The sequence below is a fragment of the Aethalodelphis obliquidens genome, unplaced genomic scaffold (genome assembly GCF_003676395.1).
Source record: "Aethalodelphis obliquidens isolate GAN/ISIS:26980383/991018 unplaced genomic scaffold, ASM367639v1 scaffold36, whole genome shotgun sequence".
Taxonomy (NCBI): Eukaryota; Metazoa; Chordata; class Mammalia; order Artiodactyla; family Delphinidae; genus Aethalodelphis; species Aethalodelphis obliquidens.
In genome coordinates this window covers 6,399,693-6,417,053 of record NW_020837980.1, presented here as the reverse complement: position 1 = coordinate 6,417,053, position 17,361 = coordinate 6,399,693, and the positions used below count along the sequence as shown (strand labels likewise).

The window sequence follows — 17,361 nt, the reverse complement described above, 5'->3', positions numbered from 1 at the left end:
ATGTAAATTGGCGCAACCACTATGGAAAACATTATGGAGATTCCTTAAAAATTAAAAATGTAACTACTGTACATGATCCAGAAATTCCACTTCTGGGTATATATCTGAAGAAAACAAAAACACTAATTTGAAAAGATATATAAACCCCATTTCATTGCAGCATTATTTACCATAGCCAAAATATGGAAATAACCTAAGTGTCCATTGATAGATGAACAGAAAAACTGTGGAATATACCACATAAAATAGAATATTATCGAAACAAAATATTAATGAATATATACAATAGGATATTATTCAGCCATAAAAAAGAAAGGAAATCTTTCATTTGTGACAACATGAATGGACCTTAAGGGCCTTATGCCAAGTGACATAAGTCAGACAGAAAAGGACAAATGCCATATGATGTCGCTTATATGTGGATTCTTTAAAAAAAAAAAAAAGGCTCACAGATAGTTGCAAGAGGTGGGGGGTAGGAGGTGGGAGAAATGTGTGAACTTTTTTAGTTTCAATAAACTGAATTTTTAAAATTTTTAAACTCTAATACTAACTTTTTAAATATCCAGCATGTACCAGTAGAGCTTTCCAAATACTCACACAAGTATAGCATCATTTCCTACTCCCAAAGGACCACTGAGGATCAGAAGACAAGTATTAATAGTACTCCCAATTTAAAGATGGGGAACTGAATTCAGAGATTAAATGATTTGTCCAAGTTCTCGACCTCTTCAGGGTAGACTAGAATTCAAATCTAAGCACTTAAACAGCTCTTTCCAAAATCCATATTGCCTTTAAAAACTCATTATCAAACATCTTTTTATTCAATGGTTTGACTTCAACCTTGAAATTAAATATGAGTTTTAGACAGTCATTTCATAACCAACCAGTTTGTTCAATAGTTCAAGATGGACCCAAGTTTTAAATATTTAAGATATGACCAAAAAAAAAAGTTGAAGACACTGACTCTTAAGAGTTAGAAAAATTTACTATGTGTTTTCTAAATATTATATAAAGATCTAAATATTACATACATTTCAAATATTAACATATTAATTAGGAATTATAATTCAAATCTAACTCTGGCACAGTAAATATTGGTTTTACAGAAGGAATTTTTAATTAAAAGCATTTTAGCTACAAAATTTTCCAATTTTGATATCGGAATTAATAATTTTTCAATTTTAAATTTTGTGTTTTAAATCCTGCTTACATTACAGCCTGCTTTGTACACATCTCCATCATAATAATTAATTCTTGTACACTGTGTACACAGAAGGTGCCACAATCATTCCATAAAGTGGATAAGCTACTTGTGTCTAAACAAAAGCTATTGAAACTAAAAGCAAATACGTTCACAATCAAATTTACTGAGAAGAGGCTCAAATCATATACCTTCATGGATGAGATTCATTTATCGAAGCAGGTTTATTCATATACTTATGAATAGTGTACACATTTTGAAAAAGTTTGTTTCCTAAGCTCCTCTCCCTTTTTTATTTTGCATCAACCTTACAATAAAATGCTGCCTTCCCTTTCTGACCCTTCACCATGACCCTCACCCCTGATATCCTCAGAATGCTTTCCTTCAGGAGCTGATGCTAAAAGAAAAGTTTAGACCAGACCAGACTAACAAGGCTTTACTGCGGCATGAGAAGTACTTAGACAATTCTACTTTGCATCAGGCAGTAGGTTCCACCTGAAACAGTATTAGTATAAAGCCCAAAACTAGTAAACGGGAAAGAGAATAGCCTTATATAAGTACCAAAAATAATTAAGGGCTTCATATTTTAAAACCTGACATAAGGACATAGGAAACATGGCTTGTGAAGGCCACGGGATGATCCTATCTGGCTACAACGGACACGTGTTGTCTTTGCCTTTCCAGCATCCACTGCCTTCCTTCTGGCAACTGAGCCCTGAAAGAAGAATGGAGAAGGGCTCTTCTTCTTCCACTCAGAGCATGATGACGTCACCTCTGTCATCAGAGCATCCCCTCCTCTGGCCACAGTGTTTGGCTGAAGATGAGACTATGAGCCTAGTCACAAAAGTAGAACAAACAAACAATGCAGCACTTTTAGAGTTTGAGGAAATGAGGCACTCTCTATTCAGCTCTGGATGTAAGAGGATGGGATACGCTAAGGCTGAAGCTGCTAGCAGCCATGCTGCCACCAAAGGCGGAAGGCCTGCCTGAGGATGGGACTAATATTGATGAACAGAATCAGGGATAAAGAGAGAGAGTCTATAACAATGTTATGCATAGACTTTTCAGCTACCTCAACCAGAAAGTTCTCTTCTTTGCTGACAATTGTTCTAATTGGGTTTTCTGTTTCTTGCAACCAAAAAAATCCTGGTTAATAAATGGTCTTCAGATTGACTAATTCACTGTCATAACAAGGAATGTGGCACTTTTCTCTCATGCATTAGTAGTTAGTCCAATATGACTACAAATAACAAACTGGCATAAACTGCACCATAAGGAATTTATGTTAACTGAAAGGAAACAGCTTCTCATAGAGAAATTTTCTAACAAGAGTTTGCAAAGAAAGTTCTTTTTAAGTGCTTTTTAATGCTTTAATTTTTAAGAGTTCTTCAATAGTTTGTGTGCATATACACACTAAGATTTAGAAAATAGTAAAATCTCCTTTTATGGCATAACCAAAAGAAGGCTACAGCCTGGATAATTTTTGTTCATTAGGTATATCTAAGAGGCAGGAATAAGATACACTCTCTATGCCTTTCATATCCCTAGGATTTTGTCTAAAATTCATTAGCATTCTAAAGAGAAGTAACCATTATCCTTTGATCAGTCACTGTTTAAAATCTGACAAGACTGTCCTAGACCAATTTGTTTATTTGTCAACTGATTCATTATCCAAGTTAGATACATGTTTTTGCTAATCCCTCTAACAGTCACTGAAGTTTAGCAGGAATTCTTGGCCAATAGGAAACTTGTGCAAAACATCCATTCTAATGGCTCCAAAGCAAACATTTGCTTTGTCTCAATAAATAAAACAAAACTGTTTCCTTTTACCACTATGTTCCAGTAGGGAAGAAATGTTAGCAACTGAAATAACATGTTGGCTTTAAAATTTAACAAGACTTGAAAATTCTAGTCAAGGAAGATACGGTATACATATATATATGCCAAGCAATTCTAAGGTTATTACTAATGCTGATACACTTCGAGTGTTTGCATTACATCAAAAAGATAGCATGCATGAAACCACTAAGAAAAGATAATTGTAAGTGCCTGCAGTTTAGTAGTATGCATTATCAAAGTAAGGAAGGGGAAAAAAAAGGTCCAAAAACAAAATAAACAATAGATAAGGCGGAGTGCCTTTGAATAGCCTACTAAACAAATACCAGCTGAAAAACTGGTTTACTGCAAATTTTTATAAACATAATACAGCAGAACTTTTAAATCAATGCAATATGAACTTGGCCAAGCCTCCAAAGAGACTCCTGCTGATTTTTCAGATATAATAATAATAGTAGTAATAATAATAATAATAATGGTTTCCACCTATTTAACACTTAGGTGCCTAAGGGCCTGATGCTTACTAAGTGTTTTACATATTTTAACTGCCATTAGTCATCATGGCAATACTTCAAGCCAGGCAATAATCCCACCTTACAGATAAGGAAATTGAGGTTCTCGATATTAAGTAACTTCCAAAGATCATACCATGAGAAGGAGTAAAGCCATAATTTGAAACCAGGTTTGTCTGAATCAAACACTCATCCTCTTAACCATCATGCTAAAATATTCATTTGTTCAGTATATTTCTTGAAAACCTGTTATGTGACAGACACTGTGCAAGATATTGAGGACATAACTGTACACAACACAGTTGCTGCCCTTACAGAGTTTAAAGTCTAGTGGGAGAAACATACATAATCCAATAATCTTATAAATCTTATAAATAGAAGTACAATTAAAACTACAACTGGGATAAATTTTCTGAAGGAAACAAATATGGTGCTGTATGAGCATATATGCAGCAAAGGGAGCTCACACAGGGAGATCAGGAAAAGCTCACTGCAGAAGTGTCACAGAGGAATCTAAAATATGGCAAAAATGAACCTATCTACAAAACAGAAACAGACTCACAGACATAGAGAACAGACATGTGGTTGCCAAGGGGAGGGGGGTGGGGGAGGGAAGGACTGGGAGTGTGGGATGAGCAGATGTAAACTATTATATACAGGATGGATAAACAACAAGGTCCTACTGTATAGCACAGGGAGCTATATTCAATATCCTGTGATAAACCATGATGGAAAAGAATATAAAAAAAAGAATGTCTGTATGTGGATAACTGAGTCACTTTGCTGTGCAGCAGAGATTGCCACAACATTGTAAATCAACTCGACTTCAATAAAAATTAAAGTAAAAAAGAAGTATCACAGAGCTGAAATCTGAATGATAAACAGGCATTAATTTAGGTGAAAGGCGTAGGGGGTTAAGAGGGGAAACCAATCGAAAGAGGAAACAAACATGTGAAAAGGCCCTATGGTAAGAGGGAGCTCAGAATGTTTGTGCAACTAAAAAGGGGGAAAAAAAGGCCTTATGCCTGAAACAGAGCCAGAGGATGGAAATATGGTGCAAGACAAGGCTTGTACCTCTTCCCAGAACCATGGAAAGCCTGAAGTCATACTGGGCGTAATGACATTCTAACCAACTGTAAGCAAATGAAGGGGAAACTTCTTTCAAGTCTATATGTTCCATTTTTTAAAGTAATAAAGCAACAATGAATATTTTAATTCATAAATCTTTTGGGGTCTAAAGGCAAACACTAAACAAAGATACTGCCCTTTCAACGATTCTGATGACAAGCTACTCTCTTCATTCCCAACCCCAGCTGCTGGATTCAGACTGCCTTCATGTATCACCTGATTCCTCCCATGCCTGCCATTTGCAGCCTTCTTCTATTTCTCTTTACCACCGCCTGATCTTCCTAGAGCAAAAGCTGATTATTTCATTCTTCTACTTAACAATCCATCAATGGCCTCACACTGCCTAATGGGGAATACATGATCTGGTCCTTGTCTGCCCATCTAGTTTCATCTTCTGTTCGAATACAGTAGAGTCAGGATTTGAGGTTGTCCAGAGAACAGGTTCATTTCTTGATATTCTATTATTCCTGAAGTATTGGCCTCATCCACATGGTTCAAGGTGGCTTCTTCCCTGCCACATTACAAATAGCTGAACGGGGACTGGAGAGGGAGGAAAGGAAGGAGAGTAAACCTCTCCTTTAAGAACCTAACCACAAATTATAGTCTGAGGCCACACCTGGCTACAAGGGAGGCTAGGGAACGTGGTCTTTATTCTGAGTATCCACAAACTCAAGTACTTCTATTAGTATGGAAGAGGGAAAAATTAATTTGGGGGAATAACTAGCAATCTCTGATACAGAAATAAAAATTAATATGCATTTTTTGCTAAATTAAATACAGTTCAAACTAAATGATTCAGTTGATATTAAGTTTATTATAACTTCTATTTTGAAAAAAAATGTGCAATACAAATGTTGATCTACTCTTTAGAAAATGTTAATGGTATAAATTTATGGATATCTTGTTGCCAAAGTAATTACTGCCTCTCAAGACTTGTACATGTCAGTTTACTTAAACAATTCTTTATTCGGATTCTCCAGTAATTAACAAAGTGTTTTTCGACTTGCAATTTGATCATTTTTAAGACCCAGTTCTGAGAGATTCTTTAGCAGTCAAGACTTCAGAAATAAGTACTTGGTTTCACCCTGACAGATACAATGACTTCATTTGTACTGACCAGGAAAGGAGACTCATTCTTGACACGGATTTAGAATTGGAACTCAATTACTAAATCATGTCCTGCCAGGTAAATAGGGAAGAAAGGTAAATAAAGGCCCTTTATCATTTGTTATTAATCCTAGCAATGGATTAATTTAGTAAAGTTTTAGATAACTAACACTTTCATCAACGAGTCTTGATTTGATTTAAAATGTCATAGTATTTACCATTCCTAGCCACAAGTAGAGTCCTCAATACAACAAAATTCCGTCCTTTACCTTCCCTGCCTATTTTAACAAACCAAGACTGAAATTACCCTCTTTGAAAACATGGCTGAAACCAAAAATCTACTTGAAATGCAAATGTTTTAAGTAGTTATGTCCCTGATACTAGCAATGACATTGAACACTTTAGCCAAACACAAGTAACTAGTCCCTAAATCATTACCTTACTTTGGATCCCTAACGTAACTGTGTTTGGTGATTTGGGTGAGATTTTTTAAGTCACTGTCTTTACTTGGTATGATACACTTCAAAAGGATTAATCTGGATGTTATAGAAATGAAGCAGAATTCTGATAACATTTTGTATCTTTCATCTCAAAATTATTTTCTAAAGATATTATATGTTTAAACATCATAGTGGATGTTATAACTAGAGGGAACAGAACGACCTTGTTTTGCTTTTTTAAATTATTATTGTGTAATTTTTACATATCTATATTTTTCACTTTATTTCTCTGTCCTATATGCAGATATGCTCTCAGAGAAGTTCTCATTTGTACACCGCTACCAGTGAGGATTCCAAGAATAAGAGTACAACACCGGAGAATTTCAAGTTCTTGAAGAGAATGACCAAACATGTCTTTTAGAGTAAGACTGAGGCAAAGCACATTAAAACAGACTTAGTCAATAGAAAGAATATAAAGTAATGAAAACAAAAATACCGTTCATTTGTTCTCCTCAACCTATATTTAAATGCCTATCCCTTTCCAGACACTGACTCCTAAATTTCAAAAATAAAAATTACAAGTTGTTGTATGCCCTCTTCTATTTTTCTAAAGTTCTCTACATTCCCCAATTACTTTCTGATTCCAAATTGGCAAATTATTTCCAACTAAACTTTTCTGCTGATAGCTCTTAAAGTATAAAATATTTCCCTGGATGTATTATATATTATCCACTAAGAGAAAGGGCTGATCGAAATTAAGAAATGGTCTCACAAAATGCTTACAAATTCAACTCTTTGCACACATTAAAAACAAAATTGAACTTTCATAAATATTAACTTTAATGTGCCTATAACATACAAAGCATTAACTAAGGCTATACACATTACTTTTTCCAGGCTGTAAGTTTTATCACATGTTGGACTAGGTAGGTGCAGAGATATGACCCAAGAGATGATAAAAGTACCTAGTATAGCAAGATTTAATGGCACTATAAATCCAGTGACAGCCTTCATCCATTTTAAAAGAATTACCCATATGAATTCTCAAAATATTTAATAAGAACAATTACACTGACTTTACAATTACATTGACTTTTTTCCAGAAAGGGACTGATATTAACAGCTACTTAAAGATTTGGGAATATGCATATCTTAATTCAACAAATATTCATTCAATAAATATTTATGGAGTCAAGCACTTGAGATGCTCAGTGACAAAACAAAAGATCTCTGCCTTCAAAGAGCTTACATTCTACCAGTGTAGACAGATGATAAACAATGAACACAATAAATAGTAAATTATACTGTGTGTAATAAGATGGTATGTAAAAAAAGGTAAAGCACGGTAAGGAGAACAGGAAAGGCTGAGGCAAAATGTTAAATACGTTACTATGTGACCCAGCAATTCCCCTGCTTAGGTATATACCCAAAGGAATTAAGAACATATGTCCACATAGAACCTTGTACACAAATATTCATCACAGCATTTTTCATCATAGTCAAAAAATAGAAACAACACAAATGATAATCAACTGATGAATTGTGATGAAACACAATGTGCTGTATCCTTACAATGGGATATTATTCAGCAATAAAAAGGAATGGAGTACTGATACATGTTACAATGTGGATGGATCCTTGGAAACATTATGCTTAGTAAAATAAGCCAGACACAAAAGGACCAATATCGTATGATTCTACGTATACGAGGCCCCTAGAATAGGTAAATTCATAGACAGAAACTAGACTAGGGATTACGGCGGATGGTGGGGGAGACGATGGGGAGTTATTGTCAAAAGGATGAAGAGTTTGTTTGGGATGTTGAAAATGGGTAATGGTGATGGTTGCCCAATATTGTGAGTGCACTTAACGCCACTGAATTTTACACTTAAAAATGAATAAGATGGTACAGTTTATGTTATGTATATTACCATAATTTATTTTAAAAGGTGCTAAGAAGTTACTATTAAATTACCTACTAAGCGGTAACACCTCAGCTCATGCCCAGGTCCTCTGTGCTTTCCTTCTGCCCTACCACAATGCCCCAGAAGCAGGCAAAACTCGGAGCCCTGCTCACAGGGATCTCCCTGGTAGTCAGATCTGGCCTCGCGACTTTCTTTTATGGACATAAGTGAATAATCCAAGAGGGGCCAAATTCTATCACTCTGTATTTTCAATGTTAAGAAGAGAGATACTGGGCTTCCCAGGTGGTGCAGTGGTTGAGAATCCACCTGCCAATGCAGGGGACACGGGTTCGAGCCCTGGTCTGGGAAGATCCCACATGCCACGGAGCAGCTAGGCCCGTGAGCCACAGCTACCGAGCCTGTGCTCTAGAGCCTGTGCTCCGCAACAAGAGAGGCCGCGATAGTGAGAGGCCTGCGCACCGCGATGAAGAGTGGCCCCCGCTTGCCGCAACTAGAGGAAAGCCCTCGCATAGAAACGAAGACCCAACACAGCCAAAAGTAAATAAATAAATAAATAAATAAAATTAAAAAAAAAATAATAAAAAGAAGAGAGATACAGAGTATAGGAAACTGCTGTATCCTAGTCATGTAAATGGCAGGACCCAGAGAGAAGGTTCTGCTACTGAGATGCCCACAGCAGCACTGGGTTTCTGCCTTTCTTAATTCTCAGTTGTTCAGCTCATCATTCAATTTCTTGGAGCTCCTACAGTATCTTTATACTAATAAATTTCCTTCTTTCCTTAAGCTGTCCAAAGATGGTTTCTGTTCCTTACAAACAACAGAACCTTAGTTCTAATACTCAACTCTTAAGCTTTATCCATGTGGGCAAAGGGATATGCAAATGTCCTTTGCTCTCCAAATCTCTGGAGCTTTTGTGACAACACAGTAAGAACTGGGATACAAGGGATACCTATAGATTGTTTTTCAAGAGTTCCAAGACAATTCAGTACGAGGCTTTCAAATAATTTAACTAAATGTGAGTCGGAGAGCACTTTATTCTCTGAAATTTTTACAAATAATACTTCTATTTGCCGCTAGAAAGTTAATCACGAATTTTTTAATCCAGTTTCTTTTTGCTGGGTTTTTGTTTGAGCTCTTATATTTAGCTCTGCTGATCCATAAATTCCTTACACAATTTGCAGAATCCTCTTTAAACAGGAGATATACGGACAGCAGTAGTGTCTGCTCCTAGTGGCTATTTCATAATCAGTCATTACCACAAGGTCTTGGAGAGCTAGATATTATGGTATCTATTTCATAATCAGTCATTACCACAAGGTCTTGGAGAGCTAGATATCTAGGAATTAATTAAAAACCTAAAAGTTTTTTCTAAGACTCCACCGAGGGATTTTTTGGATAACTAACATATAAAAGTCCAGCATTTTGTAATTTTCACAGAGATTTTTATGATGACATTTTAACAATGACTCAAACACTTTAATAGACAGAACCTCAGTAACGTGTGCTTGAATTCAGAATTTAGATACGAATATAGATTATGCTTTGTTTACCTCCTAAGTCTTTCCCGGCATTCATGGGACTCTATCTATGGCCTCTATCGCTTGTTAAACACCAAAAGGAAATGAGGGCATGGTGTACTGCACACATACCAGAAGGGTATTCTATGCCAAGTCGGGGAGAGAGAGCGAGAGTGTGTGTGTGTGTGTGTGTGTGTGTGTGTGTGTGTATGTGTGTGTGTGTGTGTTGAATAGTCACAGGCACTATGAGACAAAAAAATTTAGAACTATTTTATTACAGATGGAAAGTTGTCCTTAATGCCAAAGCTTCCAGGGATCTAGAAGACTACTGAAGTTCATGATTAATGCAGAAAAACTACGAAACACTGGCGCTAAGGAAAAATAAAGGGGAAAGGAGTGAAAACAGAATATGCAAAGGAGCTGGCAACATTGTAAAATTCCCCCCCAAAACTGCCAAGTTTCTGGGCTTTATATCCTGCCCTCTTCATCTCTGGTCTCAGTAAACTCAGCACACACGACAAGGATTGAAGGCAGTCCAAATAAACTCAGAGGGTCTGAATCAAACTTAAAGCTCTCACATTTGATAAATAAGCATAAAATATGGTTTTTGATGATTTCTTCTATCTTTGCATATCTCAATAATATCAAATTGTTTCCTTCCTTTTTTGGAGCTATTAAAATGAACAATAAAACGTCACCAATTTTTTTAATAAAAGAAAAAAGTACCAAGAATATATGATCAAATTATGGGTATAGATTTGAGACAAATATCCATCTTAATGATCCTCCAAAGTTCAGCTACATACCACCTCCTCCTTGAAGTCCTCCTCAGGTCATACCAGCCAGAGGAAGAATCCTCCTCTGTTTCCCTATGAATACGGTTTTTAATCATCTTTATTTGAAAAGAATTGCTTTATGTTGCAGTTATTCAATACCAATCTTATCTCCATTACTAAATAATGACTACATTGATTTCACAAATATTTATTAAATGCCTACCATTTACCAGGAATTGTGGGAGGTGCTGAGCATACAAGGGTTATAAAGTCAGAGTCAGTTCCTGATCTTGTGGCATTTACAACTGTGAGAGCAAAACTATCCAATGCCTTTAGTTTCCCATAGATCCGAGTCAAGTGTCATACCACAGATTTCTCAAAGGCAGTTTGAGTTTTTGAGATAATAATTTAAAATAGCACAATATCTGGCATCTCTTCATACTGTATCCCTAACTCATAGTCAGGGCTCGTTAAATATGCGTCAGGTGAACCAATGATTCAGTCTGCAGCATCCTCCAGCATAAACCACATCACCAGGAAAGGTCCATAGACTGGATTCACGATGCGGACACATTTTCAATTTTATGGTTAAATTTTTTTCTGAATAAACTGATAATTTATTCTTAATTCAGGGTTGGAGTTCTACAGGTTTGTGTCAGAATAAACTATAAAGTAGCATTATTAACCAATCATTGATTTGAATTTTGAGAGGGCTAATCCAACCATTTCAAAGATATTCAATAAAGGGCTTCCCTGGTGGCGCAGTGGTTGAGAGTCCGCCTGCCGATGTGGGGGACACGGGTTCGTGCCCCGGTCCGGGAAGATCCCACATGCTGCAGAGCAGCTGGCCCCGTGAGCCATGGCCGCTGAGCCTGCGCGTCCTGAGCCTGTGCTCCGCAACGGGAGAGGCCCACAACAGTGAGAGGCCCGCGTACCGCAAAAAAAAAAAAAAAAAAAGGAGTAAAATTCAATCTATTGTTATGCTAGAAATTTGTCATAGAAGACCACTGTTACTTCCTTTGTATTTATATATGAAGATACACCTTGTGCCTGGAATTTAAGTTTTAAAGTTTGAATTTAACTTTAAAGTTTTAAAGTAATCTGTCTCTATTCTGTAAGTTATATACACGCTATCTATACAAGAACAGTTCCAAAGGGGAAACATGACTGTGAAAAGTGCTACCTACGCAAAAAAAAAAAAAATTTTAAGCAAAAAACCTCTGTTAAATCTAGAATGAGGCCAAGCAACTGCTTCTGAATTCTCTTTCTATCAAAGCCAAGGATCAGGGGTACTTAAGGAACGATGGCTGTTTACCTGACTGAGCGGGTCTAAAAGCTGCAGTGTTGTTTATAGAATGACTTAAGTTTAAGAAATGGTGGACCTTTCAGCTTAAAATAGACTTTATGTTCACCACTTCAGAAACTGTCTTTGTACTCCAGCGGATTTAAAGTTCCATAACATGACACTACTTACCCTTAGACTTTCCAGAACAACTCAGTATTCAAGATTATACTGTCTTCTTCCTCCCCACTAAACACACATGCAAATACCCCATAGATTTTTAGACACTTTTATCACAGTAACATATGCCCTAGCCAAAACAAAGCTAAGTTCATACACCTAGTTATAGCAGAAAATAATGCTGTTACTTGGTGGGGTTCTGTGTAGAAGACGCTAAAGATAAATTACAAATTATGCAAATATAAAAGTGGGCTATAACCATTCCTTGCTTCATCTATGACTCTCTACTGATCAAACAGTCCTACTAAGGGAAAGATTTTTCAAACCATGATAATAAGAATAGCAAAATTAAATAAGAAAAATAATAATAAATCAAATCTACAACCATTTAAATATTAAAGCTTTAAGCAGAAAAAAGATCAGGAAGGGAAATTCAAAGGCCTATAATTGGTAAAAATAAAACATAAGTCTTATTCATCCATCTAAGGAATTAAGTCAGAATTATACACTGTGTGACCCACCATCCCCTACCTGATGCCTACTGTTGAACACGGAAACAAAGGAATGAAAAAGCGCATTGAACTGGCCACAATCAAGCATAATTAAGAATAAGGGCCCTGATCTTCTCCCACTCTGGTAAAACACTATCATGATACTTGGCAGTCACTGCACCAATGGGTGGTCACCTGAGTGTTTTCTCAGACCTTAATTAGTGGGTGCTGATTCTTAGCAGATCCCAAAAAGAAACCGCAAGTCAAAGGCAACAATCACTTAAACATATGTATACAGACGTGCATAAACACACACACACACGTGCACACTTGTCATTCACTAACCTCTCAACCACATGGAGAACAGACAATGAAACAACTGTATACTTTCTATTGATTCTACTGTCCCACCCGTCCTGGGAATTCTGCCATGCTCACTCCCACTGTGTGGTACCTGACCATTGGTCAAGTTGATATACCCAAAATATGAAGTGTCAGAAGTGTCAATGACCAGGGAAGTAAATCTTAGTATAAAGAAATGGAGGAAGGGGGAAGGGACAATTAACACTGCATTTGATACAAATCAAAACTACAATGAGGTAGCACCTCACACCAGTCAGAATGGCCATCATTAAAAAGTCTACAAATAACAAATGCTGGAGAGGGTATGGAGCAAAGGGAACCCTCCTACACTGTTGATGGGAATGTAAGTTGGTGCAGCTGCTATGGAGAACAGTGTGGAGCTTCCTCAGAAAACTAAAAAATAGAACTACCGTATGATCCAGCAATCCTACTCCTGGGCATATAACCAGACAAAACTCTAGTTCAAAAAGATACATGCACCCCTATGTTCATAGCAGCATTCTTCACAATAGCCAAGACATGGAAACAACCTATGTGTCCGTCGACAGATGAATGGATAAAGAAGATGTGGTACATATATACAGTGGAATATTACTCAGCCATAAAAAAAGAATGAAATAATGCCATTTGTAGCAACATGGATGCAACTAGAGATTATCATACTAAGTAAATTCGAAAGAGAAAGACAAATACCATGTGATATCACTTAAAAGTGGAATCTAAAATATGACAGAAATGAACAGAAACAGACTCACAGACATAGCGAACAGACTGGTGGTTGCCAAGGGGGAGGGAGTTGGGGGAGGAACGGAGTGGGAGGTTGGGGTGAGCAGATGTACCTTTTATACATAGAATGGATAAACAACAAGGTCCTACTGTATAGCGCAGAGAACTATATTCAGTATCCTGTGATAAACCACAATGGAAAAGAATATTAAAAAAAAGAATGTATATATATGTATAACTGAATCACTTCACTGTATAGCAGAAATTAATGTAACATTGTAAATCAACTATACTTCAATTTAAAAATAAAAAAAGAAAAAACAAAAGTAACACCGCATCTGAAATTGTACAACATATCCCAAAAGTCCTCCCTTCTATTTTTTTTTTTTTTTTTGCGGTATGTGGGCCTCTCACTGTTGTGGCCTCTCCCTTTGCGGAGCACAGGCTCCAGACACGCAGGCTCAGCGGCCGTGGCTCACGGGCCCAGCCACTCCGCGGCATGTGGGATCCTCCCGGACCGGGGCACGAACCCGTGTCCCCTGCATCGGCAGGCGGACTCTCAACCACTGTACCACCAGGGAAGCCCCCTCCCTTCTCTTTTAAAAGAAAAATAAAAACCATAACCCTAAAATGTACAGTACAAAAAAAAATTGTTTATTTAAAATATATTCACCATCTTCATCCAACAGAATTTAAAGTAGTTTTCCTTAAGTCAAGATAAGTGTTTCCTAAATAGATCTTTAGATGAAAAATTAAGTCAGAAAACATAAACCAGGCCCCTTTTGCACCAATACAAGCTGGGAGAACAATACTCTACCTCATTTAGCAATAACTCAGGGTTCAGAAACGTCAGGTAAATCCTGGTTAAAGGATAACTGGGGAAAAAAGGGAAATGCAAGTCTTTGCAACCGGAGCAGTCTAATTCCTCAGACTGAGATATCAAACTTAAAATCTAGGTCATAGAGCCTACAAAAAGCTTCCTACATTTCCAGTTGGAAGGGCCTCTAAAAGGGCCTTCTAAACTCTAATAGAGTGAAACTGTGATTTTTTTCAGGTGAAAAATTCATGACCTTATTACAAAAATTCCCAAAAGCAATAATAACAACGTGCATCCTGCCAAACAAATTTATACACGATATACTAAAATCAGACACAATTTATCTGCAGAAAAATAAATATGTATGAATTACCTGTAATGCTGTAAACTCCATTCTCACTAACTATCTCCTAAGGTGAATTTGAAAAACCATCATGCAACCAAAAGCGTCAAATAGATAAACAGCAAAGATAGAAATCAGAAACTTCCAGCCTCGTTTTTAGCTCTTCCGTTGAGTTTTTAATATTACAGTGGAACGAACTATGCTGGCTAAATAGGTACAATGCCAGTGTCTCCAATGGAGCTCTCTGATTCACTTTAACAATTCACACAACTCTGAAGAAACTTAAGGCCCACAATAATATAAGCATAATGTGGATTTTCCTAGCAACTCTCTAAAAAAAATGGGCTCTTTCCTTTCTGTCTCTTTCATTCACTTTTATAACACCCCAGGGGCAGGGACATCATATACTCCTTCTCTTACTCTCCACAAAGACATGCTGACATGAAAAGAGAATAAATGATATGAACACGGTCATAATTAGCAACAGACCTTGGACAACTGACCTCCAACTATAGAAGAGCAAAGAAATTCAACTTGAAGTATGTACTCTGTCTTTGATAGAAAAGCTGTATAATGAGCCTACAAAAGTATAATGAAAAACTATAATGCTGCTTTGATTTCATGGTCCTAAAACACACTTGTAAAGTATCTACCAGTTGTCATCTAAGCTAACAAAGTAGGTGATGCTACTTTGCCTAGACAACATTTCATGTGGCATGAACAGAGGCTCCTGCCAGCTTTGTAACTACTAAAACTCTCAGGCCAACGTAGTTCCATGAGTTAAAGAAAAAGGATATCTAATCAGAGCACCAAGCTTCACCAGCGGCAGCATTTCCAACGATCCGTCCTCACCTTAGAACTGAGCTGCACAGAGGTCTCGTCATATTAACCTCAACAAGGATCAGTTTGTCAACGGAAAAATAATACTGCACAAACGCACTCTAAGGCAACTCAACTTCCAAAACACCAGCAAGAAATGTTGACTATGAATAAATATTTTATATAAACATACGCTACATGAAAGCTTCTTTTTCTCAAGATGATGTGTAACCAACGAAACACACACTTGGCTGAAAGTCTGGAGACAGGGTTATAGTTCCAGCTTTTGGCATTAATGTCCTTCCTCTGCTTCACAGGTAAGTCCCTTCATTTCTCTTCCCCTAGGTTTCTCTATCTCCAAAATGAGCAGGACAGACTCCACAACTGCTAAAGTATGTAGTGACCGAAACACATACCTTTGCTGAATGAGACACTACAAAACATGGTTTTTTATTTCACTAGGTTTTATACTCTATTCCTAACCCTTTTTATTATTTTGTCCACGACTGTAACTGTCACTCACAGCCACCTACGTAGTGACAATTACAACAGCTAACCCTTAATACAAGTGCTCATACGCCACGTACTGTGCTAAGCACCTTATGTTAACTCACTTCTTCCTCAGCACAATCCTACGAGGCAGTAACCATGAGTGAGGAAACTGAGATGCAATTATGTGACTTGCCCAGGGTCATAAGGTTCACAGGCAGAGAAGCCGGGATTTGACCCCAAGCCCTTCCTGATCAACCACCAGGTTAAACACACCTAGAGAGTCTACAGAGGGGAAGGGTGAGGTGAAGCAGAGTCCATCTGCAAAACGTTGCGGGAAGCCCAAACACTGACCTTGTACTAAGAACTCTCTGGGAAACAAATGGCAGCTTATGATTTACAAACCCAGCACAAAAGCACCTGTCACGGCTATTCTTTTCTTCCATGCTTCAGTTTCACTTAACATTGATCTTAAAGGGATTAAGTTAAATCTACCTCCCTTCTTTCACCCATTGAGGGAGATGCACAAATAACAGAAACTGGGGAAGTTCTGGTGACGTCCACGTCCCCTGTGGGGTAGACACCACTCCATTAACGGCATGGCTCAAAGCCACCGTCCGGGGACACTGCATGTTAAGTCATGTGCCCTAAAACCTAACAGCAGAAAAAAGTGACCAGTCCGAAGTGGAAACACCAGTTTCTCAGCCTGAAATCTCTAAGACTGGGGAGTCTAGCTACTGAGACCAGGCGGTAACAACAACAAAAAAATGTACGCATCAAAATACAGTGCAGTCAGTGTGCGTTTAAACTGCGAGCTGGTATTTACAATCAGGACAGAGAGAAAATACTAGTAATCAAGGAAGTCCTCTTTAACCATCTAGCACACGGTTATGTTTATATATCTATTTCCCCCATTCGTAAATCAACTCCAATCTCAAGAGCCCTGCACTTGGCCGAGTCCCAGGAGAGGTTGAGCATTTCAGTGGGCCAAAGCCCGGGGAGGGGAGAAATCAGGTGTGAGTTCTAGAACCCAGGAGGCCGTCGGAGCCCCCAGGCTGCCCCCGAGGCGGGGCGAGTCCCCGTTTGGCAAGGCCAAAAGGAAATCACTTCAGCGAAGTGGGACGGTGAGCTCCTCCCGCAGGCAAAAGCCACACTCCCGCTCGCCACATCGCCTGAGTTTCATATCCAAGGCCACGGACTTTTATTGACTGGTCTTACAAACCCGGCCCTGAAGGACAAGGGCTTGAGAGCGGTGGCGAGAAAAGATGGGGAAGAGGAGGCATTTTGTTTCACAGGGAAAAAAAAATTTTTTTAATCAAAACAACCCACGGAGAAGCCAACGAAGACTTCTTCACCGGGCCTGTCTCCGGGCTTTTGAATCACTTCCTCCTTTTCAGATGCGTCTCTGA

General features: G+C 37.9%; 1 protein-coding gene across 4 annotated transcripts in view; it reads right to left on the bottom strand.

The window, feature by feature from the left end:
* Positions 1 to 17,361, bottom strand: part of ITPR2 (inositol 1,4,5-trisphosphate receptor type 2) — a 526,334-nt gene that overhangs the window by 508,149 nt on the left and 824 nt on the right. The gene's annotated exons all lie outside the window — the stretch shown is intronic.